Source organism: Rhipicephalus sanguineus, chromosome 6 (assembly GCF_013339695.2).
Source record: "Rhipicephalus sanguineus isolate Rsan-2018 chromosome 6, BIME_Rsan_1.4, whole genome shotgun sequence".
In the NCBI taxonomy this organism is placed as follows: domain Eukaryota; kingdom Metazoa; phylum Arthropoda; class Arachnida; order Ixodida; family Ixodidae; genus Rhipicephalus; species Rhipicephalus sanguineus.
In genome coordinates, this window is record NC_051181.1 from 76782932 (window position 1) to 76807152 (window position 24221).

The 24221-nt window shown below is 46.8% G+C and overlaps 2 long non-coding RNA genes across 3 annotated transcripts in view; both read left to right on the forward strand.

Moving 5' to 3' along the window:
• LOC119397931 (uncharacterized) overlaps nt 1-24221 on the forward strand; it is a 452016-nt gene that overhangs the window by 385330 nt on the left and 42465 nt on the right. The gene's annotated exons all lie outside the window — the stretch shown is intronic.
• Nucleotides 18264-20257, forward strand: LOC125758988 (uncharacterized). Its single transcript, XR_007416535.1, has 4 exons — nt 18264-18495; nt 18558-18664; nt 19181-19414; nt 20200-20257. It is a non-coding gene; the product is annotated as an uncharacterized LOC125758988 (long non-coding RNA).

The window sequence follows — 24221 nt, forward strand, 5'->3', positions numbered from 1 at the left end:
TAGCATCATTCTTTAACTTGTGGTTCTAAAATGTTTCTGGGTGATCGAGAAACAGCCTTCTGTGTTCACATTCGTGACCAATCGCTCAGCCTTCCGTTCAAGCATCCTCTATTCTCATAGCTTCTAGAGGAAATTACACCCTGCCAACCTGACAAACGTTTATTGGTTGTAGCGCATTCGCTTTAAGAATACCCAGATATTTCGTTGAATATATTCAAAACTTCACGAATAACACAGCTTCTCTAACATTTGGGGCTGCTAACTCCTCTGCCATCTACATTTACATTTCTTTTGCTAATTCTAGTCGACGATGCGATATCGATGATGGCAACACTGTGATGCGTCTGTGATAACTGGTTGTGATATCCAATTTGTGATAGCCCCTTGCTTCTATAATCCCGGATGTCTTCCTCGTGAGGATATGGAATCTGTGATGCCTTCGTTGCGGAACACTGGCACAATTCTTTGCGTAGCCGAAAGCCAGTCGTGTCACCGAAGCGAGTAAGCATTGGCTGGGCTTGAAAGATGAGACTGAAGTCGCTCGGGACTCGGTCGTTGGTGCCACTGTCTTTGCTTAACGTGTGTTTACTGCGTGCTTTTGGCTCGAGTCTTTCGCTGCGCATGATATTCATTTGCAGTTTAGTTCCGTTCGTCACCTGGTTAAATACGGCTTTACACTTCGTCGCAGTGCCTAGCCAGACTAAAGTCTGTGACGAGGCATGTTTCTGTTGAATGTTCTGTTTATATTTGGCATGTCCCGGCTCAACAGGCGTTGCATTTTTGAATAGATAACTGTCAAAGAGAAGCCTTTATACAGACATTCGCTGTCATGTTGAACAAGAACGTGTACGATTGGATTGTAGCGCCACACTTAATTCACTCTCCCCATCGCTCTTCTCATTTCTTTACAACTTTGACTGCTTGATTTTTTTTTAATTTCTTGTTTTGTCTGACGGGAACAGTCGGTGTGATGCTATGCAGTTTCACAGGCATATGCATGTTTGCTCAGACTAGAAGTCTATATAGGGACCTGTTAGATACTGAATGTTTGTCGGAAACCTGTTGCATAGGTGCTGTAAGATGTTTTTACCATTACTGGTGGTAGCTATATGTGTATGTCATTGTTTTCGTGTGTTTTTGTTTCGCTCACCAGTTCTCATTTTTTCTTGTTTTTTTTCTCACGGTAGGTCATGTTCTGAATTTCGGGCTTTGTTGTACTGGTTCATATAAAAGTTCCTGCGTCAGTCACCCAACTATGTGCTGCCATCTTTATTCGAGTCTCGTCCACTTCCTACAAACCGACGAGGCCGGCTATTATGTTAACTGTTATGTTACATTCGTTGAGTGTACGCGTGCGTGTATTTGGTATGATCTGCATTCGCTGTAACGTAGTAATATATAACGAAAAATAGCTTGCTTCGCTATATCCGAAATTCTTATAAATGCCCGTGCGCTATCGCCACAAGACAATTTTTCATTCACTCCGTTATGTACAATTATTCTTTGTATCGTCGTTTGTTGTATCGAGGCTCTGCTGTAGTTAGGTGCAGTGATTTCACCGTCATGCATGTTTCATCAAACGCTAGTGATGGCCATGATTGGCGTTGCTACAACACCAAACTTGCCTACTTCAGCCGCTTTTATTTTGAAAGAGCACTCGGCCGATATCTTGCGCGTAATTAAGTCGTACGTACTCAACTCAAATCTGATCAATGTGACCGTGAAGGAGGGTGAGAAAACTTTATTGGACGAGCGAGTTCGGACCTTTGAAGAACCCTGGGCCCTCGCATTACGCGTAAATGTCCCGACAACGTAGACACTGGCACCCCGTTGCACACAACGAAGCTCTGAAACGGGGTGACACGGGCTCGATCCGTACCACGTGGATGGAATTTCTGTGGGTCGTTTCCATAACCGGTGGCGCACTGAGGGCCCGAGGGGGTGTGTACGGACGCCCATATTTATTATTGGGACGCCCGGGCCTCCCGATAACAAATAAATATGGGTGTCCGCACACACGCAAGGGGTGGGTGAGGAGTGATGTGAGGAGGGGGAAAGGAGAAGGGAAGAAAGTGAAGCATACAGGGATGCAACAGCTGCGCCAATTGCGCCAATTTGATACAATTCCTTATTTTGCACCAAGCTGAGCCAAAACCGTGAAATTGGTTAAAATTGCGCCACGCTGCGCCAAAATGCCCGACCAGCTTAAAATTTTCTCAGTTGTGCAACTTTGAGCGACACAATCGAGGCCGCGTTGGGCATCTGCAGTGTGGGCATCGCCATCCAATACAGACGCGCATACCCTAACCCTAACCCCCCGCGAAAGAAAAGGAAAAAGTCAGTTTCACTGAAAGGACGAAGCAATGAATGCGATAGCAACAAATTGTAATGCTATACGAAGTGAGGGTGGCAGCAAACTCTTTTGTATCCGATCTCGCGTAACTCAAAAACGTTGGTGTAAGAGAATACGGCCGCTCCAGGGAAAGATGCTCTTTCTGCACAGTGTCTTCGCTTTGAGAGCGCAGCACGTACCAGGATATACGAGCGGCCCGCTGATGGCTGCCGAGATAGCGCACGCGCCAGCGATCGCGACCGCGCCCTTAGAACCAAAGTTCAAAAGTTTCTGCTCAAATGACAGTCCCCCCCGCCCCCTCTCGCGTCTTTTCATGCTCGTTCAAGACGGGCGGGCGTTTCCTCTATGCTTCGATGGCAGGCTTCCCGAGCGGAGCGGTGTTATCGCATGCGCCCTCCGAGCGACGGAGATGGGATGCCTCGTTTGATATCTGCTTCAGCCGCGTTCGTCGCACGCACTCACGTGTTGTTACCCACGGTAGAAAATACTATGCACAGTGATATCATACGTTATCAATTTGGACTTCACACGGGAGATGACGGCAAAAACTCGTCGAGAGTGTCCATATAGTTGCTATCGCAATAGAAAAGGACATTAGCTCTCAAATTTCCTGATGCAAATTTCCTGATGCTTGTTTTATTTCGTGCAGAGCGCTTTTTAAGCCATTTTTGCCGCAGTCACTGGTGTCCTGCGGAAAAAGCATATTGATATTTAGAAGGGGCTATTAGTACTAGCTGTCAGGGACACAGCACATTTTGTTCCTAATTACTCATTCGTGCGCGTGCTGTGTAATTACGAGTACTAGTATAGGCTTCCCAAGCAACGCTTAGCGGCGCTGCTGCTCTTGACAGGCAGCGCCATCTCTGGCAGAAAGAGAGAAACTGGGGCGTGATCAGCGAGCGTTTTCGCTTCTCTCCACCGCGTTGCCGCTGGCTTCCGTGCACGTGCAGAGCTCTCGCGGTGCACTTGCCGAGTCTCACAATGTACCGCGTGCAGTGCGGCTTCAAAAGGATCTTCAAGCTTGACTGGCGCTTCCGCAAAGCGAACTTGATAAAAGCAGAAAGGCTCGCCAATCACGTTAACCGTGCAGAGCAGACGGTCGACGACAACGACGCCCGTCTCAAAGCGAAATGCATTTCCCAATTCGCGAGTAGTAGGACGTATACCTCGAGGTAAGTCTCGTTCTGTCATGTTAAAGATGAATAATGGTCCACATGCACTCCGAAATGAAGCCGTACACGCTATCGATGTTCTGCGGCGTGGACTACGAATCATATGATTGTTGCTTTGATATGGCATGCTTACAGTAGCAGCCGTGTACTTTCGTGAACAAACGTTTGCGGCGTGCGAAAAAAAGATTATACGGCCATGGCACTGCTTCCTGAGAAGGTTAGAGTCAAGTCCTCCGTGCCGCTGGAGAATCACCCGCCGATTAAGACGCGAGGCAGCTAGCTGAGCTTCAACCACTGTAAAGCAAGATGAACTGCTCGCCTCGTTTTTTCGGCTCTCGCGTCATGCTTGCAGTCTCTTTTTATGATACCGACTTGACAGGCGTATAAAACCTGTTGCGTGAACGCGGCTAGAAAATCGCACAAAGTCAGAAGGTGGTTAATTCAAGGTTGCAATTGCAAAGCATGTATGAAGTGCCAGTTATATTTAGCGGCTTAAGTATATATCACCCCAATAAAGTGACAAAAACAAAGCAAACCTGCAGAACGATGTCAAAGCTTGCTGAAAATGCACAGACGTCCGTTCCGGCATGATAAAGCAGCCTTCCCGACGCGTGAAATGCAGGCGCCGAACTTCTGACAATGTGCGGAGTTCAGTTGAATTCAACCAACCGCGCAACGCTAACGGTATAACGCGAATGTGAACGTTCAACAACGACGGGTAGGTCTCACGAGCACGGGGAATCAAAACACAAAGTTGCTTCACCTACAACCGTAACTGGACTTTAACAATGCGAGAAGACAGCGAGTAATCATTACTGTAGTCGCTGCGTGCATGCGCCCCGTTACTTACCGATTCAGGTAGTCGGAACGAACGAAAGCGATGAACTCAGACAGCCAAAATAGAAGGCGAGACAGCGCTGTCAGCTATCCACGCTTGCCGCCTTTATTTCTCGTACGACACGCCCGGGAAACGATACAGTTTAACACGTGAATCGTGTGCCTTGGTGTGGTCTGCACTGTGGTGGCTGGCCGCTAAACCGCAATACTTCGGACCACGCTTGCGCTTCCGCGGGGTCGCTTCTGCCATCGCGGAAATGCGCAGCTTCGCACAGCAAGCCTCTCGGTTCAACGTACCCAGCTGACGGCCTCCCAGTTACCCGCACCGAGAGAAGAACGCGTGCGCACGTGCGCTACCGCTACCGTGAAAGGGCCTGAGTCGGCCGCGCGACGGTTCAGAGCTTTCCGACAGAGCCGCAGCGCGGCTGGCGCGGCGCTGTCGTCGCGCCGCAAACTTGAGCTTGGGTTCCCTATGATCGCTGACGTCTAAAAAATTATTGGCAATCGTTTGGAGCTACTGTGTGTGGCGTTTCTGCGGCTTTGAGAAAGAATAGACAAAAGCGTATGCCAGTGTTCTTTTTTCGCTACCCCCACTTGCTCCTGTTTTAAGAATCTCCGAAATTTCCAGGTTGCCAGGTTCGCAGGTCCACATTAGCATTTCCAGTGCCTGTCGAATTATTTGACAGGTCCTGCAAATGCTAATGTGGGCTTAGTCATCGTTCGCACTGTGGGATGGCTCAACACACTGCTTTTATTGAAATAGCAGTGTTCACGTGCACCGTGCATGAATTAGCTGATGTTGAATGATTTTTACGTATTTTTTGTTTTCTTTTCTAAAAGTAAGCCTTCTTTCTTATACTGCACCAAATTTGGGATTCTGGGCCAAAAAAATCAGATTTTTTTTTCGCAACCTGCTCCAAATTTGGATTTTTGGGCTCCAAAAGCAACATTTGTTCTGCTCCAAAAGTTGCTCCAAATCCTATTTCGGCTGTTGCACCCCTGAGCGTAGCATAGTCTTCTATAGTATATAGCAAGATGGTGGGAAAGGGAAGCGAGAGTGAGGAGGAAGGAAAGGAGGGGAGAGGGTTAGGCCTAGCATAGCCCATATAGCAAGGGGGTTCGGAAGTGAGGGTGAACCACAGCATAGTCTTGTATAGTATAGCAAGTGAGGGCGAGGAGGAAAGGAAGGTAACCGGCTCCTTTGTTTCCTCAGTCTTTGCACCACTACTGCAAAGCTGCCCCAAAGTTCTTCTTTTTCCTGTCTTTCCTTCTTGCGTGCTCTATCTAAGTTTGTTTTCACGCGATAGCGTTAAAGAGCTAGTTTCGCAGAAATTGCGGTGTCGGCAACGTCTTTGGTTGCGAGCGAGAAAGCAGCGTTGTCCGTGAGCAAAAATTCGGGGTAGATGCAAATAAAGATATGAGCCGGAGGGCGTCCGCACTTTGACTTTTCTTGCGGCACGGTTTAGTTCTCCACCGAGAAGCGAAGGCAGGCTAGCGGTTGGGAAGGCGACACGAACACGGCGCGATTACGCTATCGCTCTCTACTTTTGTTGCCGCCGCTCCCGAGAGACGGGCACGCTAGGTACCTTAGGGCGCGCGGTGTGCATGATTGCGCCATCTCTTGGAGGCGTTGCGATGGTGCGCCGCGGTTTTCTCGCCGTTTCTGAGAAGCGGCGTGACCACGCCGCGCGGTTGTTTTCTTACAAACGTGTAGTGGGTGCATCGCTAGCTACCCATAACAAAGTGCACACGTGTTCGTGCGCGCATTCTCTTAAGCACACGTAGAGGGTTTTTCGATACTTAAAAAAAAAAAAATGTCACGCGCGTAGACGTTCCCTCACGCCACCGGGCTGTTGACACGCTTGTGATGAATTTTGTGCATTCGCAATGACTTTGACTGCAGTGATTGAAAGTGTCAATGCAGTATGTGCGTGTGTGCAGTGTGTGAACTCAGCGCGTACGAATGCAGAGAGAACGGAGGCGCAGGGCACTGTCCATTGTTTGCCCCAACAGTGCACCAGCGCACAAAACTCGCTTGTACTTTGGACATACAAAACACTGTTGTCATAAAAGCGCTGTTGAAGAGGGCGGAAACCTCTACCTTTACTATAGGTATGTCGTGTGCGTGCGTGCGTGCGGGCGGGCGTGCGGATATCGCTATCACGTTCGACTCTTAAAGGCGAAGTTTAAAGGTATTCAGTTTTTATTTCTCGCGATTGAAAATGTACATCTACTTGCACGAGGTGGAATGGAGGCGGATGTTGAAAATGTTTTGACAGAATTTATTTTTTTACATGCGCGCAAACGACGTCGTACCTTAGAGGGATGATAACGGTTCGCGACGTCACGAGAATGTTATCAGTGCCTGTTCTGTCATTCACGCACATAGGTCAGTAACGTTCCAACGTCGTGTTTAAGACAAACAGGTTGCCCGCAGCGACCATGTTGTAGCTGTATGGAATGGTAAAGTGAATCAATGAATCGGTTTAGAACTCTAATGTCGTTGATTTCACTGTCATAGCTTCATTAGTTAATGAGAAAACCAAGGTCGAAGTTTCATTTTTAAATTTCGCGCCGAAATCTCTGAGTCTGACGTCACAAATTCCAAAGCGTACTTTTCGTATTTCGGCTACATTAACTGAACGACACGTTTTTAAAACTTGGTATGTTAAGTCTATGGCCCCCTCAGAGGACAATGTACTTGATTTTTACTGATTAGAAGCTTTGCGCTTGTGCCTTGGTCTTCCCAAGTTTGTGGCAAATAATGTGTTGTATATCGAAGCGCGAATACCATCTTTGATGAATAGATTCAAAATCCTTCCCGTTCAAACTTTCTTAAACATATATAATTCGCCTCAGAATCAGTTATTTTACGTTTTTATGAAAGATCCGAGCCTATTTTTTGAAAAACAGTGGTCGCGCTTACACACCCCACAGATTACATTTGTTCATGCGCACCTAGAATCATTCAAAGTAAAAATTAAACATATTGGCTCAACACGTACAATTCATTCAAAACTTCACATAGGTTTTGATAATATTTTTCATGCGACGGCGAAACAAATGCAATTACGATATTTAAATGATCAGTTGCAAGATTACATTGCGCACCTGACAATTAACAATATAATTGCGACTGATGCATCCGTATCAAACGAAAAGGCTGGGGTAGGCATCTTCTCTCCTTCTCTTGACTGGTCTTTTCCTGTTATACTTCCAGATTACACACCTATCTTCATTGCAGAATTATTTGCTATTGTTCTGGCTCTACGAAAACTTCCGTCAAGCGAATCAGAATAAGTTATAATTACAGATGCTCTTTCAGTATGTTCGGCGCTCTCTTCGGCAACAAACTTACCGCTCCTTAATATGTTTCATCATTTAATACCGGCAAACTTGCGAAAGATTCAGCTGTTATGGGTACCAGGCCACTGCTGAATATATTTAAATGAGATGGCGGACTCATTAACTACAATAGTCTGTAAGCGGACCCATTACACCGATTATACCCGATACTGCTTACGCGACAGCAATAAGATTTCGAAATGCGTGTCTGCTTAATCAAATAGGCAAATTTTCATGGGATCAATTCAGCGACTTCGCACATCTAAGATTTGGCTGGAATAAGCAGTGGTGTGTATCACGGCAAGTAGAAGTTACTTTCACCAGGCTACGCTGCAGACTTCCGAAGTTGAATTATTACTTACATAAAGCTGGACTCAGCGCATCACCGTTATGTCAGTTTTGCGGTGAAATAGAGACAATAGAGCATTTATTTTTATTCTGTCACCGGTATTCTAATCGGAGAAAAATCCGGCAGATCCCACGCACTGTGGGAATTGATGTAATGCGAAGCAGCCAGCAAAGAGCTGCATACATCACCTTGTTTGTCTTTGAGCCAAATGAAATCATTTGTGGGATGCCGTGTCGATGGAAGGACGCATCCCAACATAAAACGTAACAACTGTTTATTAACGAAGTAGCAGCAGCGGGGCGAGCATACCGACGCTGCGCTCGGTCGGGTAGCGAAGGAATGAATTGATCAGAGCTTCGCAGCTTGGATTTATAGCCACCGTCGGTGACGTTAGCCTCCGGTGACGCTGCGGTGGCGCTGTCCCTTATCGGAGGCGTGGTACAGCATCCAGCCGTGTCACGCCGGGCTAGCTAGTGACGAGGCGGAGGTTGCGCCGGTTTGTGCGCAGTGTGTCGCCACACATTCATGCCATGGCATCTAGTTCACCACATATCGCATGTTCGCCATGCACGCATGCATGCACAATCTGGTATGCACCATGCCAATGAAACGTATATACAGTGCATGACCTGTCATTTATGTTCATCACGCACTCGTGTCATGTCATACCAATTTTGGTATATATCCAGTTTACAAAACGGCCGGAAGCGCATCATGACAGTGTCATGTAAATAACACCGTACATGACATGCATTACATGATTCGCATGTTAACCACTGTCATTTATGTTCTTCATACAATCATATCGCGCAGTACCAATTTTGGTGTATATCAAACGAGCGAAATGGCGGCGAGTGCACCATGAGTATGGCATGTAAATCATGCCATACATGACATGCATATCATGGTTTTGATGTTACCACCTGTGTCTTATGTTCGTCATACAGTGACGCGAAACGGCCGCGAATGCTTCATGAGCGTGACATGTAAACCATGACATACATGACATGCATGTCATGGTTTTCATGTTACCACCTGGTATTCATGTTCATCATACAGTCGCGTCGCGCAATACCAGTTTTGGTGTATATCAAGCTAGCAAAAGGGCCGCGAATGCACCATGAGCGTGGCATGTAAATCATGTCGTGCGTCACTTGCATGTTATGATTTTTCATGTTACTACTTCTCATTTACGTTCGTCATACAGTCCAGTCACGCAATACCAATTTCGGTGCATATCAATCTAGCGAAACGGCCACGAGTGCGCCGTGAGCATGGCGTGTAAATCATGTACATGTCATGCATGTCATGACTTTCATGTTGCCACCTCTCATTTACGTTCGTCATACAGTCACATTGCGCAATACCAATTTTGGTGTATATCAATCTGGCGAAGCGGCCACGAGTGCGCCATGAGCACGGCATGTTAATCATGTCGTACATGTCATACATGTCATGACGTTTATGTTACCACCTCTCATTTACGTTCGTTATACAGTCGCGTCGCCCAACACCAATTTTGGTGTATATCAAGCTAGCGAAGCGGCCGCGAATGCATCATGAGCGTGACATGTAAATCATGACATACATATCATGGCTTTCATGTTAGCAACTGTTATTCATGTTCTCCACACAGTCACATCGCGCAATACCAATTTTGGGTCATATCAATCTAGCGAAACGGCCGCGAGCGCACCATGAACGTGGCATGTAAATCATGTCGTACATGACTTGCATGGCATGATTTTCATGTTACCACCTCTCACTTACGTTCATCATATAGTCGTGTCGCGCAATACCAATTTAGGTGTATATGAAGCAAGCGAAACGGCCGCGAATGCACCATGAGCGTGGCATGTAAATCATGTCATACATGACATGCATGCCACGGTTTTCATGTTACCACTTGTTATTCATGTTCTTCATATAATCACATCACAAAACACCAATTTTGGTGTATATCAAGTTAGCGAAACGGCCGCGAGTGCGCCATGAGCGTGGTATGTAAACCATGTCGTACATGACATGCATGTCATGATTTTCATGTTACCACGTGTCACTTATGTTCGTCGTGCAGAAATGTCTCGTCACACCAGTTTTCGTATATATCCATTCATTTAAACGGCCGCGAGCGCCTCGAGACCATGTCATGTAAATCATGCTGCACATGACATGCGTGTCATGATTTGCACGTTGGGACCTGTCACTATGTGCGTCATGAACTCTTGTCACGCCATACCAATTTTGGTATATGTGAAATTAACGAAACGGCCGCAAGAGCCCCAAGGCCGTGAAATGTAAATCATGCTGTTCATGACATTCATGTCACGATTTTCATATTGTGACGTGTCATATATGTTCGCTATAAAGTCATGTTATGCCACACCAATTTTGGTATACATCCGATTAACGAAACGGCCAGGAGAGCACAAAGTCGTAGGCTGCTAGATAGAAAGATAGATAGATACGCGCAAAATCGCAGAAGTTCGCTGAGAAATGCTTCGCATTTAAAAGATGCCTCGTCGCTCCCCTTCCAAAGTTAGGATTACAAATTTATGTTGCGCAAATTTTATCATTTGGTGGAATTACATTAGGTTATAGCCACACGGAGGTCCACTCTGCAGTGTTTGATTACATACAGGAAACAAAAAGATTACCATGCTAGTGTATATTGGCTTATTAAATGCGAAGCATTTCTTAGCGAAGCTTTGGTACTTTCAGCGTTTCGATCTACGTATCTATCTATCTATCTATCTAGCCGCCAACGTCTGGGTGGTTTCATGATCGCCTCCTTAGCTTAGTGTAGACCAAAATTGGCATGGGAGGGTCAAAAGGATTTGATGAATATGACTGTCGGGTCATGACATGAATAACGTGAAAATCCTGTCGCGTACGTCGTCAAACCCTTTCCTACACACACGTGTGGCACATACTCGTTTACCAAGGGCCGCGGTGTACGGGTATGCGCCACAGTTGATTGAGAGTTTATATCTACCCAGGAACGGCGAGAACAGACATTGGTAACTTAAATGCGAGACCGTTAGGAAAAACCGACATCGGCAGCGTTGACCCGACAAATGGAAAGAATGAAAATTAGAATCCCAGCAGGAATCGAACCCAGACCTTTTGCGTGGCAATCAGGTATCCTACCACAGAGCCACGCCAGATCTACAAACTGGTTTGGAGAAACAGCCTATGCAGGCGTAATGTCGGTGCAACGTCATTTGTGGTTGTGGTGTTGCTATCTAATTTTACAAGAAAGCAATAAACACTACATGATATTCCTACGATGTGTACTCCTACGATACAGGTGTCATATCAGGTTAACGTCTGTGGTTTCAGTGTTGGCTCCGCTTTTATAGCAGTCTAATAAACATTACATGTGTGTTCCTATGATTCAGCAAGCTATATTGAAGCATTGCTCGACCCCGGAGGAATACATTGACGAAAGTTACGTATGATATTCACATCACCGCACCGTAAAGAGCACTTAGTCCGCCAGAACGACGCAGTGTCCTCTTCATTTCTTACGAGGCTGGGCGATGGCCTCATGCTGACCGAGGATGATGCCAGATTGATTGACAGCGGCATTGTAGACTAGGCTACGTAGGCCACATACACCCAGGTAGTCTGCGAATACTACAAGCGCCATCCACTGATCTTTGTCTACGTAGCACTATCCAGGCCTACCAGTCTCGACGGCTTATACCTCACCAACGCGAAGGGTGACTTCAGGTACCGACATGTCGCCGGCTCTATCGACAGACAATTTGTCGACGAAATGACCGAGGCAACGACGAATTCCAACAGCTGTACTGATGTTCTGACGAGGGATCCATGTTTAATGAAGTATGAGGTAAGATACTTCACTACACATGGACCCCTCGTCACTGCGATCACGAACGGATCCCATAAGTCATGATCAGCTGCTGTTGCGCACTGACCACGATGATGATGACCTTGTTCAAGAACTGTCAAGAACTTCTTCCACACATGCACACGGGTTCGTGAAACGTGCGTGCACTCTCCATCATAAGGCACAAGTATAAGCACTACGTATCAGCTTACCGCTTCTGCTGCTGGTAATACCCACGTTGCCGTTGGCAGCGTTACCCAACTGTAAACCACTGGTTATATAACAGATATGCGGCTCTTCAATTAACATATATGTGTGCGTATAGAATTTACACAAATCTTTAGCGTCATTTTGTAGCGTTTCGCTCAGTAAAAGAAAATACGCCGCAGTCACCTTCCCGCCGCATGCTTCGCATAACATCGACTCACACAGTACGTGGGATCTGCCGAATTTTTTTTCATTATTAATTACAACCTGTTGTTACATCCGTCAAACATGCCATCTGATAGTCTGACTGTTTGCTCTACGGAATTTTCAAGTATTAGCTATGTTTTTTTTTCTTTCTCTTTTAGTCTAAAGTTACAGCGTTTGTCTTTAGCTTCATAAGTATTCACCTCAAAGATCAAAGGTCCTGCCGCCCGGTTCTTCGCCCGTCCTCCTTTGTGGGTAAGCGCCATCAGTGAGAGGTCATCATCATCATCGTCAATGTACTTCTGACCTGTGTGTCTTCGTTCTCCGCTAGCGAACGCACTCCTACAGCACAAAATGTGAGTGCAGTGTGCATAGATGGTCTTGGACATGTTTATTTTACGCGAAAATATAACCAAAGCTCGAGTATCACGCCAGCTGTCTGGCTGGCCTCAGCCAGCAAGAAAGAGGAAACGAGCGACTGCACACAACGGTAAGCTGGAGCGTATGGGACCATAGTTAACCAAAAGCAAAATACAGCAAGATTCTTTTCTACAATAATTCATATCTCATTTGATGAAAATTAATTCCAGCCACCTATTTCCTTTTTCTCAATTACTATTCTCGAAAAATTAACTTGTAAAAAAATATTCTTGTAATACAAAATAAGAAATCGTTCTGATTTCTAGATTTTAAATATTTTTTCTAAGCTACCCGATTCTTAGCCAATCCCCCTGAGTGGGTGTGAGCCAGCAGTACAGGATCTACATTTACATCTACATCTACGTATGGGAGAGGAGCAAGTGTACATATGGTAAATGGGCTTAACACTAGTGATGCAGAACTATCGGTAAATTGACTATCGATAACATCGGTAGTTTTCTTTAAACTATCGATACTGTGGACAAACTATCGATAGTACTACTATCGACAAACTATCGATAGTACAATAGGTAGTACCATGGTTAATATTACTAGCGATATTACTGCCACGCGTGTTTATTGCATTGTTTTGGTGCATTCGGGCTTCATCCACAAAGACTAGTTAGCAACGTTTGACGCAGACCGCGCCGTATTGTTTGATAAGCTTCACGATTGCTTGAGATCATTCTGTTAAGATTACGCGCCCGACGCGAATATTCAAGTTTATTCGAGAGCTTACGCGAGCACCTGCCATAACGCTGGAAGGTTCGATGAGTGATGTCTTAAAGATGACGTGTTCCACCGATGATCAGATTACTCGAAGGCCGACGACTGTTCTCGCCGCTATCAGTGCGCAGCGTGTATCGCTTGTATTTTGAGTTTCGATTTTCTGGGCACAAGTTCGCCCAAATAAAGAGCTCCGTATTTCCTACCCCCGTATTCACAAACGCTCCTCGACTCGAATCTCGTCCTTCACTTGAACAAGTCGAGCACAGCGCCGCTGTTCGACCGAAAATGAGCCGCGCTTCTCAAGAATCGCTGCAGATAATCGCTGATATGCAGTGATTTGTTCCGCCTAGAAACGGCGCTCCCATCGACTTTCTCAAGTCAAGGTGGAGCGTTGAGTGAAGGGACGTTCTAGAATACGGGGGCTACTAGTCTTGCTGCTGCATTCTTCCCCGTCACAACCACGTGACAATACTATCGATAGTGACGTGAATATTTATGCTCTTGCTGGCCAGCCATATTGCCAAAATATTTTCAATAGCCTACGATCAGCTTCGCTTAATTTATGAGCAATTTTTGGCGAGATAAATAAATTATTTCCACCGTGAAAGATGGCGGAATATGTCCATCAATAAATTCACATCCAGATGCAACCAGTTGCACCTTACAATTAACGAAATTAGTTCGATATTTTTGTTCATTTTGAAATCATAAAATGCTATATACATTCGAAGCCGCGCAGTTCGACCACATGTAACGCTCTCCTTTCCGCTGCAGCCGGACAGTTTGACTTTACGATAATGTGTCAGCAAAGCACTCCGGTGAAGAACGCAAGCACGTCTTGCCCTTCAGCCTGCTCCTCCGGCTGCACTATCTACCACGCGCACGGGGAACCAAGTTTATTCTGCAGTGAGTTCGTGCTGGTTGATTTTATAGTGTCGATAGTACCATCGAATTTTTTACTATCGATAGCGCTATAGATAGTATTTTTCACCATCGATAGTGTCGATAGTACCATCGATAGTTCTGCATCACTACTTAACACACAGGGCCCCTTTGTTCAAGGAAGGGGGAAGCTTTGCTCAAGGGTGGGGAACCAAACGTAAAGGGGTGAGGGGAGGCGGCTCTCGGCCGTTCGAGCGGGGCGGGTGTACGGATAGCGCGTGGATAGGCCCTTAGTTATGTATGTGTATGTGAGGTAGTGGCGGTGCTATATGTGCTTTTAATTGTGATCGATAAGGGTGGCATTGTGGGTTGGTAATTGCATTGTACTATGCTGATCACCAGGCAAAGTGGGACTGCCTCCCCCCCCCCCCATACATGAACATTTCGATTGGTGGAAGAATCGGCTTCCAGACTTTAGTCATTCTGCAGATCGGTATCGATATGTTGTTCGAATCCTCTGATGCCAAATCCGCTTCAGAAATTTCAAAATGACCCATATATGAGATATGGGAAAGGCCTAGCCTCTTTAAAAACATTTGTTCAATCCCCCCCCCTTGCCTTCTTCGATGTCCGGGCGCTTGCGGTATGAAATAATAAAGAAAGAACAAAACTTTAAGAGCGGACACTCCGTGAAATCTGGCCTCAGGAAGCGCGTCACGACTACGTAACGAACTAGTGCTCTCACCAAACGCCAGAGGACGCAAGCGCGAAAAAAAAAAAGTTATCATCGATCGAACAGAATTGTTTTTACAAAATAATAATTATACGCCCAAATTTGGCATGTTCTTCATACATAAAAACAATTTATTCCAAACACCTTACGTGGTTATTTTTCTTCAGCCGTACTGTCATGAACACCATCTACGATTCGCGTACCAGCCAGTCACGCGGGAGAGGGCCTCCTTTGCGCATGCGTGGCCACGCCTGGCAACCATGGGCAGCGCGCGCTGGCACCCGCTTCACGCAAACACCTGGGGGGCGATCGGAGATCTTTGTTCGTTCGCGCACGGCCGGTCTGGAGGCGCGCGCTCGCTCCTTTTTACGGCCTGCGCACGGGGGGCTGTTGCTACCTATGGCCGCAATTTCGTGGGGGCGCTCCGAGCCAACTGCTCCCTAACTCACTCCCGGCCGTTGCGGAGGCTAGCGCGCACAGGGAGTGCTCGGCTTCCGACTTACCGTGGCGCTTTCTGAAGTTACTCTATATGGTATTCGTGGTACCAATGCGATAGAAACATGGTAGCAAGTATATGTGATGACTCTGGTAAATTCCGCTTTACAGAAGTGGTGGCGCAGGATGCTCATAAGCCCGCTTCTGTTGCTCGGTAAAGCATCGACGCGGTTATAACGCAGCCTTGTTTTTTTTTTTAGGTTTCTGTAACTTCGAGAATAAGTAAGAGGATGAACATTGAATTTGGTTGAGGAAACGGTTTAATCATGGTTTAGGAAATGTTTATTTCAAATGTATGTGCCGGCCGTCGCTGTACTTGAAAATAACAAAATTGCACATTTTTGTTGGAGCTAGGCATCTTAATTCGTGCTTTAATATTGAAACAAATACTTCAAAAAAGTGAAAGTCACTGCATAATGGGGACGGCCACGCTGCAGACGAAGAGGAAACATAAAAAACATTCAGAGAATCCTTTCAATGGGAAACAGAATGTTTTCCTTGGTACTACAACAATATGCGCATGGAGAACTGAAAAAAAAAATCACTGCTGGTAAAACACTGTAGTGACGATCACAGTTTAAAGGAGTCAAGTGTGTCACAGCCTGATATGCTTCCGCGGTGGCTTGTGAATAAAACCGGAACGCCTGTCATTCTGATCTGTTAACTTTTTTGTGTATTTAATAAGAAGAATCCGGAGAAACTTCTCAGAAATATGAGCCAGCACTCTCGCGTGACTCTTGTCCACATCTTCCGGACAGTCCAGAAGAGGCGAATCTTCAAGGTATGGCTCAACAGTCAATTGCAGAGTCTCGAGGATTTTCGTTCGAAGAAGATATTTGACTGCTTTCTCGAAAAACGTCACAATTGTGTCCAATTGTGCACATTGATAGTAACTCCGGCTTTGGGTAGTGTAGATCATAAGCTTCTTGCAGACGGAGAAGATGATACAAAGGACTGCTCGTTTTGTTTGTCGTCACTAGCATGGCGCATGTTTCGCAACCGACGTCAGTGATGAGTTTGGCAATGTAACCACCTACATACACCAAGCCTGAATAGGCAACAGAGTTCGGTGGTTTGCGAGGAGGTTCTCGCAGAGCTTCAAGTTCCTCAATAACATCTTCCGGAATAGACACCGCCGCTTCTTCAATGTTTTCGTCGCGAATGCCCATGTCTTTTGAAGGTAGCGCCTTTCCTTGACAATGTGGGTCAAAGCAGCTGTGACGGCTCTTGCGTCTAGCGCATCATTGCCCCCGCACATTGCCCTCAATTTTCCAAACAATGCCTCTATAGGATCACTGTTAAATTTCTTCGTGAGCACATAGTTTACTCCTTTTCTCAGAAGAAATCGGACTGTCTCCACTGCACTTTGTGGTGAAAAGCAGGGCAGCGTACGTCTCGTCTGTAAAGTTTCCAACGCCAGCGGCGACAGAAGAATCCCGGATGCGCTTAATGTAGCCCGACAATTCATTTTTCAGCCACAGTAATCGGCTGTCGTCCTGCTTTGAGATGGGAAGTTTTGCAGTCATTTCCACTGTACGTAGTGTTGTGAATGTCGAACCATCTCTTTATGGCTTTCATGAAGTTGATTGTGGATGCTGTATCCTTGAATAGAACAATAGAGGAGTTGCCCCTCAAGTTTCGCAGATGTTCCAGTGCGCCAATGACTTGGAGCGAGAATGCTTGCACTGCACGCATTACATTAATCTTTTCCAGGTTAGATGGGTAATCCCCTCTGTGACGTTGTACATATGCGTGGCCCACCAAAAATGCACTGCTGTGGCAGTTGGGGTTCTCTAACGCGCACCTAAATCTAAGCACACGGGCCTCAGACATTTTCGCCTCCATCGAATATAAGGTGGTCGGGTCTTAAAATATATTGTCGTTGCTAGTAGCGCTGCGTTGCGCCTTCTATTGCCGAGTGCCGAGAAAGGCAGACTGTCCCCACACGCACCTGTACTTCCTTCACCGCTTGCTACAACCGAAAGAAGTAATTAGCACGAGAAATTGGCCGGGCCATGGCCTCCGAGATTAGCCAGCGGCGCGCCGCCGGCTAATCTCGGAGGCCATGGCCGGGCACAGCTGGTTTACAACACGAAGCGCATGCGGCGAAACGCGCTTTGGGCGGTTGGCTCGCGACGCCTTCACGCGGAGCGCGCCGTCGTGACTGTATAGAAAAAGTTCCATTGTATTGATTGATTGATTGATTGATTGTGTGATTAGAGGAAGAATAAGACGCCTAATTTCTGCAGCCCTATAGGGAGCACGGCGCAGCGTCTATTCCCGGCGGCTGCTCAGGCCGTAAGGGAAGGAGCGAGAGCGCGCCTCTAGACCGGCCGTGGTTCGCGTTCGTTCTGCGGTGCCTACGTCACAAAAGTGAGAGGAGGCGCAGCTCTCCCGCCTAGAACCGCCGATAGGAAGAGAACAGCCAATCGTGAAGCGGAGAGCTTTCCGGAAGTAGACGCGCATCGGCACGGGGACCGTGAAGCGTTTCTCGCCTTTTAATAAATATAATTACTTTACATAAAATTATTGTTTTTGCTTCTCAAGCTCAAACACTCTTTCAAACAGCAACAGCTTTGAGCGATGATATTTAATATTGTTAGTTTTTTTTTGACGTCGTCGCTAGATGGTGTCGCGAACGCGAAAAAAAAAAAAAGAAAAGTAGCGGCTGACGCAGTTTCAAAATGTCGTCCCATCGCGACGTCTGCGTTGGTTCTCGGGTGTCTGATCGTCAAAAGGAGCTTCTGCTGGCTTTTGTGAGAGAGCATCCACAGATCGCGACGCTGTCGTGCCCGCTGGAGCCGTCGTTCACGAGGGAGGACCGGGACGACATGTGGCAGGAGCTGGTAGCGCTTTTGAACGAAGTCCCTGCGCGTAACACCACAGCCTTGCCAAACTCCGAGAGCAGCAGAGGTGAGTGCGAGCACAATTGTATTGTGGTCGGTCATCTTACACGTCCCGCTTGTGCTTTACAGCGGCACCGGAGGCGGCCAGATTACGGGTTACCGCGGCCGCGTCGTGCTTGACAGGGACCGCGCGGGTCGACAGTAAGCGAGGCCCAGAGTTCGGGTGATCTGAATCGGTAAGCACTGGCTTAGAATATCATTGTTACTTGTATGCTGCGAATTAGTGTGCTCATTTGCTTCGAGCCATTACGCGCTGTCAGTTTTACTTTTTCAAACAATATCGAGTGAATCACCCGGCCGCCGCGTTGGCTGAGGTGCTAACACGTTGTGCCGCTCAGAACAGAAAGCAAAACAGCCACATTTGCGGTGATGACGAAAGAACAGCCGCGAACTATATTTCGAAGCTCATTAGAGCACCCTACGTGTTCCAACCCATTTCTCAGACCCTGTAGTCGAGTGAGGTGCGTAGCCAGTAGATTTGCTTCCCTCCACCCTATCTCCAAAGTCTGTGTCATAGCATGCCGCTGTGTAAACATCTCTAAAAAAAAACATTGCTATTCCACTTCCAGCATTAGTGCACATTCGCCACAATAATCCCTACGAATTATTGTTTTTAGCTCTGTGTAGCTGCACTGTTATCATTAGTAGGGACCAGACTGGGATATAGTCTTTTTTTTAACGTATGCTTACAGATGGTTCCCCCAGATCAGAGCCTGCAAGCACGTGCACTATCTGGGGACTTCCGTCGCCTGCACCGCCAAGGTTCTTGGTCGGGAACAACTTCCGCGGCTTGCAGGTGAACTTTCACATCTTGCACTCAAGTGTCAATCAAGAAACTTCTTACTACTAACAGGTGAGCCCTGCTCCAGCTGCTGCTGGTGTGGCTGAAGAGGATGTGGCCCAGGACCTTCCCCGTGCCACAACTCGTAAGTTTCGCTGATGTTTTTGATTAGCTGTAGATGGTATGACATGCTCACAGGTGATGTTCATGAGTGCGGCTATGTGTTTGTGAAGAGATGACATCTGTGGGCATAAAGACAAAAAGTTGCACAAAAAAAATTTGGCAAACGGTTGCAGGAGCTAGTTGTTTGCATGACTGTCAGATGGAATAAACAGGTGTCCTGCCTTGCAGTTATGGTGAAATGTAGCGAAAAAGTTGCAGTAGAAGAATGTTCAACATCTTGAAACGTTTCCCTATTTTGTCACTTGCTTTAAAAGAGAAACTGAAAATGTGCTATTGCTAAATATACTGTTCAAAAAGCAAGCTCGTTATATAACTTAACATAGCCATCATACACAAATGCACATGTTTGCACTTGTGTTACACCTGCTTGCTGTATGTTATGCATACTGCAGCAGCTAGGGTTTCAGAAGGAGATTGTGTCGGTCATCGTGTAAAGCCAGACAAACGATTGTGTAGCCCTAAAAAGGGCTGCTTGGTTGCTTCTCGTGCAGAGGTGGTTAGAGGTGTGAGATGTGTTTGATGAGATGAGCGAAAATGAATTCCTGCACCGCTTTCGTCTGTCCAAACGAAGTGCATTGGTTGTGCGGTGAACTAAGCACCATTCATGAATGCCTTTAGGTCAGTGGATTTTCCACAGAGACGAAATTGTTGCACACACTGAAAGTCTTCACGAGCAGAAGCTTCCAGCGAAGAGTCGGTAGCAGGAAATTCGGAGGTGATAATGGCAACACATTTCTTGGTTTCCAGCTCATGCCGCAGCTGCGAGATGTGGGCAACCGGCAGGCCGAAGCGCTGGAGTTACTAGCGACGAACACCAGGCGGCAGGGCCAGATATCATTGGAAAGCTGCCGACTGCCAGGTTCAACTTCTCGGTGACGTGGTCCACGAGCTGCAAGGCGTTGGTACACTCACCCGGGCTCTCACTGCAGCAGAAGCCACCTGCACAGTGATTTGTAAAGACTAGTTGTACATATATGTAGATTAATTTTTGTTCACACCACGAGTTGTGATACGCTGGTTTGCTTCAATGGTGCCCTGCAATTTTTATTCAGTTAATTTTCTTTTCTGCATATCAGAAGCACTGATGTGCTGTTTCATTGTACATAACACAGTGTAGCTCAGTGGTAAATCGTGTCCTGCAATGTCATTTTTTAAAATCTCATATGAATTAATGCATTCAGCAAGTTTGTAGTATATGCACATAGTGCACTGTAGTGTATCTTTATGTCTATAGTGTATACGTGTAGAATACTCGATTTTTACATATCCTAGAAAAAAAGAAGAGCGTTTGTGCATGGTCTAGGTTGCACAATAATTTGGAAATATTGCAAGACCAAAATATAGTTAACGAACACGTGTTCTGTTGCTTAGAAGTGTTTAGACAACGTGATTGGGTACAAACAGAAATTAATAATAGAGGAAGAAAGATCAGCAACCAACAACTTGCATTTTCTTAGCGAGTTCGATTAGTACCGGTTCGACTGTGCCTTGTTTTCATGTACTACAATGACTTTTGTGCTGCGAGACGCGTATGATGATGCAGAGGAGCAGCAGGCACTTTGTAACAATTCCATTTGTATATTATAAAAGGACGCTACTTTTTATGTTCTTTTCCTTGGCATTAAATTTAAGGGATATTTATTTACTCTGCTTTTTATGTGCATTGCTCGCGATACTTGTAATAAAATTTCACTTCTTACACCACCCTTGTTGTTCACCTCATTTAAAAGCACGATCCTTGTTGCACTAAAGCTAGCGCATGTTGCTGTGCTGATTCAACAGCCTTTTCAGGTTACCACTTTGGCTCCGAATGGCACCATGTGCCATTCACAGGTGAGCTCTCACTTGTGCTTAGTGTGAAGCACCATATTTTACAACCTGGTCGAAGTATTTCATCAGCATGGCATTGTGTGACAAGGGGCATAGGTCGGCAAACTCACTCATGAGTCGATTCACTCAGATTCAGATCGAGCTGTGAGTCCAGGTGAGTAATACTTCGGTGAGTTTGAGTCCGGGTGAAACATTTTAGTGAGCCTGAGTCCGAGTGAATCCGCCTGAGGAAAATTTTGGTGAGTCTGAGTTCGAGTGAGCCCCAAGAGCAAAATATATTTCACGAGTGAGTCAGGGTGAACTTCACATTTTTTTGCCAACCTATTCAAGGGGTTATTCATTGATAGGAGAACGCTGTTTCGTTGATATGTGTAGCAAACATTTGAAGTGTAGTAAAAAAAACTGCCTTTTGTTCATGCCAGTGACAAACACAATGAACAAAAACAAACACGCACCACACAATGCTGCTGAGGTCGTTGCAGGCGGCGGCGTACTCTGCGCAGGTGCTCAAGCATGCAGGCCCTGTGGTTCTCGAAACAGGTTCACTACATGGTTGCGCTGCTGCTGGCTCCCGTTGTGGTGGTGGTGGTGGTAGCTCAGCTGCTGCTGGCAGCAGCTCAGCATCGTCGGTGTCGTCATCGTCCCCTTCGAGAACAGGCTCATGTGCCGCCAACGCAATGTCGTGCAGAGCTGCACAAGCAGCGATGATGCTTGTGCAGCTCTGCACAAGCTTACAGCGATGCACCACTCCACAACATTGCGCAAGGCGGTGTGGGCCTTGTTGTAGTGGTTATCAGGGGTGCCACGAGCTGGTCGTCCGGGCACTGGTGTCAGGAACCACGGTTCTAATGTATAGCTGGAGTCTCCTGCACGAGGGCGGCATGACAGCTGTAGTGATAACGTCTTGAATGTGGCAAGCATTGACAGCACTTACCAAGCAAGCCGAAGTTTTGCTTTCAGGTGCTGACGGAGAGGGCTCCCCCGCCATACCCACGAGTCATGACATGACCCCAGGAAATATGGACTGACATCCAGAGGTCGGCATCACATGTCTGCAGAATTCAATTCAGTCAAAATTGTACCCATAAAAGACCTTGGGTACAATGTTGGGGTATTATGTTAATGTAACTACATCTGTCTGCACTGTTACTGACTGTTGAACCATAGCTATGAACAAATCATCGACAAGGTAGGACTTGTACCATAAGTTCTAACACGCGGACAATGCAGTGTCAAAGGGTAGTCTGCATGTTTACTGCTTGGAACAACCCATCTTCCAGCCACCAAAGCCTTTACCAATTACTGCTGTATGTTTAAGGCAATGTATCACAAAATATCTACAACACGAAAAACTTGCGACTGAAAAAAGGGTTATGAAACAATGCGTATTTAATGCATGTACATGCTAGGGCGCGTTCCGAGGGACCGAAATAAAGTTTATTCATCCATCCATGTATCGATCCATGTAACGTCCATCACGACAATGAACAATAAGGACATACTACGGCACATTCTGGCAGCGGTAATCTCAACAAATACAAATCGAGAATCAAGCTTCGGGTACACATGGCGAACGAGCAACGGTAATATTACGCACTGTGTAGGCCGCTGAACCAAAATGTACTCCGCGTCGCATGATTTCATTGCTTATCCTAAGCAAAGTGCCCTGAAACGAACCAATTCCCGTTCTGGATAGATCGAAAATACCGCTCCCACTATACTCAGTTGCAACAGCCTTAGTAAAGCGGAAAGTTTAAGCGATATATAAATGAAACAATTCGCTACGCATACAATGCATGAATAATACTCACGATCATGGTGTTCAATGCGTAGACTCCCTTCCGCGACATGTAATGCGTCGTGTCCGCGGAGCTCAGACCATGGGACTTCTGGATGGCGATGAGCGTACCATCCACGCACCCGACCACAACGGGAATCCGCCCGAGCCGCGCGAACGCCGCCTTTGTTCGCTCTTCGATTCTGTGGTCTCCGGAAAGGCCACCCACCGTTTTTTGCCCGCGAACGACAGTAATGGCGTGTTCCTGACGGACGACTGCGACAGGCCGATGAATTCCTCGCTGCCGACAGCTCGCTGGAAGCATTCGATCGCAAAAAATCTCAGCGCGCACAACGCCTTCCGCTCTGTTTAAATCCCACTGGTTCGTTGGCACCCGATGACGGGGTCGAGTTCGTCGCACAAACCAACGTACAGCACGTTTCGAGAAACGAAAGCGACGCTGGAATTCGCACTCGCTCATCTCTTCAAACGCATTTCGCACCTCCTACCATTCTGCATCTGCTTCGAGAAACGCCAACGTAGCAGGGAAGCACCGTTGCAAGCGCCATTTTCTCAAAATCAGCTGTTGCGGTAGCCGCAACCGCCGCATCACTCCAAATACATGCCGTGCGACGCCATTGTTCGCGCGAGAGAACGCGAGCGAACGGGCTCGCTCTCCGTTCACTTTTAGCAGACGACATGCTCGTTATGACGCGGCATGACGTCACCAAAAAAGAAAACATCAAGGAAAAAAAAGAAATGGCCACGCCCCTTAGAGTGGCGTGAGTTGTCCGGCTTCAGCCAATCGCGTGCGATCATCCCCCAGAACGAACGCGAACGAACGGCGCAGAACAGAGATCTCCGATCGCCCCCCATGAAGAATAAGCGCGTTCCATAAGTGGAATGTACCCATTACACGTGAGAACGATGCGGTTGGCGCTGGATGACCAGAAGTATAGCGCGTGCCATGAACGATGACGATGATACGGTACGAGAACTTTATTTAAAGATCGGAGAGAGTGCCACCCCTTAGGGTGACAAGCGGGCCGCTCCAACGTGGGGGACAGTTAGGAAATAGCCTAACGCAGCATGAGGCCTCTGAAAGCCCAAAGTGATGCTGATATGCCGAGCTCTGAGGGCGTGCTCCATTGTGCTCTGTGAG